Genomic DNA, 2401 nt, shown 5'->3' with positions numbered 1-2401 from the left:
TTTTTTTTTTTTTAAAGTCACTATGGCTGCTATTTCTTGCGAATCGAGCGACTGCGTTTTTCCTCCCTCATTACTAATGAATTGCAGAACCGGTAGAGCAGCGAACAAAATGTCTCGCGCTATTTAGTCTTGTCGATTTCACTTTTTTAGTTCAAATCTGGCCAAAGTTTTTATTTCAACAGTGGGATAGGGGTGATATTGGATATATGTACTTTCCAAGCATAGTTTTTAATATTTGTGGCGTAATTTTCCCCCTTTTCTAAAATTTAGGCCTGCACAAATGCTGGCAACCAAACCAGATACATCCTAAGTATTAAATCAATCAAAATTCGTTGGCCTTTACGTTCTGAATTCTATTTCACTGAGGTCAGCTTTGGTTTCTCTCCTTTCAGGGTTGATGAAATAAAGTACTAGTCTAGTACTGGAGAGGGGGGGGGGTCAATGTAATCGCTGAACCCACTCCCACTAAAATTGCTGACCTTGTGGCAAAATTTGAAGCAAAGCTGACAGAATCATTTGCATGCTTGGCAAAATGCTTAGCAGCATTTCGTCCATCTTCACGTTCTGAGTTCAAATTCTGCCAAGGTCAACTTTTCCTTTCATCCTTTCGAGGTCAATAAAATAAGTACCAGTTGAACACTAGGGTTGATGTAATTGAGTCACCTTCTCCTCCGAATTTACTGGCCTTGTGCCAAAATTTGAAATCAATAATTTACAGTTACCTAGCTTTAGTAAACACCAATCATCATTTCCTCGTTATTGTGAACCCTGTGCAAATATCTGCAGATAATGAATGAAATTGTCAGCGAAAAATGCAAGTGAACCTATTTGATAATCTCCATCCACCCATCCATCCATTTCCTCCACCCATTATTCCTGAGAGAGTCGTGGTGATAGAGTCCCAGGCACCTCCTCCTTAGGGTCCTATCAGAAGCAACCATCACTACAATTTCTTGCTAGGTTCCCAAATGTGACCGACTGAGACTATAGATATTATCCAAACATAGTGTAATGTGGAAGAAGATCTTACTCTTGGTCTACTGCTGATTGGCTTATCCTTCTTTCCTGCAACATTCTAATCACATATCCGTATTGCCAGAGCCAGACCTCTGTGTGGTCAAGTAGTGGCTCGACCTGGAGAGACTTTCTGATCTCCAAACTTCACACCCTGTCAAGTAACGTTACTCAAAAGATCCTTCAGAGGAACCCTATTCTGGCCATTTATATTCACGACTGTATTTTTTCAGTTATAATCCAACTTTCATGATCATAGGTAAGGAGAGGCATGAAAACTGAACTGAACATTTTGTTCAGTCTATAATTTTATAATAATAAAATAAAAATAGGTGTACATTTACCATACAAAATACTTCAGCCCTAACTTACAAAGGTCAAATAAGATCTTCATTGGACCATTACTCAGTAGTGGTCATCCTATTTGTTTTATATGCAGAGTTCAAAAATCACCAAAATTAATGCAATTTATTTTATGGGTGGTAAATGGCAAGAATAAATTGTGTCGAATACTGTACTTTGTGGTTTATTAGTTATATCGCTCTGGGTTCAAATTTCACCCAAATCGACTTTGCTTTTCATCCTTCCAAAAGCTGGCGATAAGTACTGGAGTCTGTTAAATCAACTATATCCTTGAAGGTAGTACCCCAATATGGTTGCAATTCAATGACTGGAATCAAAGAAAGAATATGAGACAGTTCAGCTCCATACTAACATCCTAAAAGTCCAACCAGCTGACATGCCCTAATTAACATATCACAAACACTAGTTCACATGCCTGTTTCTTTGCACTATTTTAATTCTTCTTCTTAGAAGTATTGCAGAAAGACACTAAATGAACATTTGAGACAATATGACAACAAAAAACAGTCCTCCATATTCTACATGGAGGCACCATACATAACAGATGCACGTACATAGTCACACAGACCCATACACACAGAAGGAGACAGAGGTACACATACGAATACACACACACACATACAAACACATGAATATGCTGAATACATACATATAAACATACACACACACATACATATATATATACATACACACAGAGGCATATGTACATCCATGTGTATACACATGCACACTGATGCACATACATGTGCACTAACAAACAAAAAGAACATGGCCCCGATAACAGTCAATGACTATTGAAGAGGTTGCAAGAAGCAACGGAAATTTTAGAAAAAAAAAAATTAATGAGGGGAAATTGAACTGGCGAATGTGTTAATTAATAAGGCATTAAAACAGAATGACTCTCCCCAGACACAACAAAATATACTTCAGCACACATATTCACATAAAGAATCTTGCAAACTAAATACAAAAACAAAATCTCTCTCTCATGCTCTCTCTCTCTCTCTCTCTCTCTCTCTCTCTC

At 37.7% G+C, this 2401-nt stretch overlaps 1 protein-coding gene across 1 annotated transcript in view; it reads left to right on the top strand.

Annotated features, from left to right (window-relative positions):
- The window catches only part of LOC106877568 (DNA excision repair protein ERCC-8), a 17666-nt gene that overhangs the window by 1047 nt on the left and 14218 nt on the right, over nucleotides 1–2401 (top strand). The window lies entirely within an intron of this gene.

The sequence above is a fragment of the Octopus bimaculoides genome, chromosome 19, assembly GCF_001194135.2.
Source record: "Octopus bimaculoides isolate UCB-OBI-ISO-001 chromosome 19, ASM119413v2, whole genome shotgun sequence".
NCBI lineage: Eukaryota > Metazoa > Mollusca > Cephalopoda > Octopoda > Octopodidae > Octopus > Octopus bimaculoides.
The sequence above is the reverse complement of the archived record's forward strand: the minus strand, read 5'-3'. Positions and strand labels throughout refer to the sequence as shown.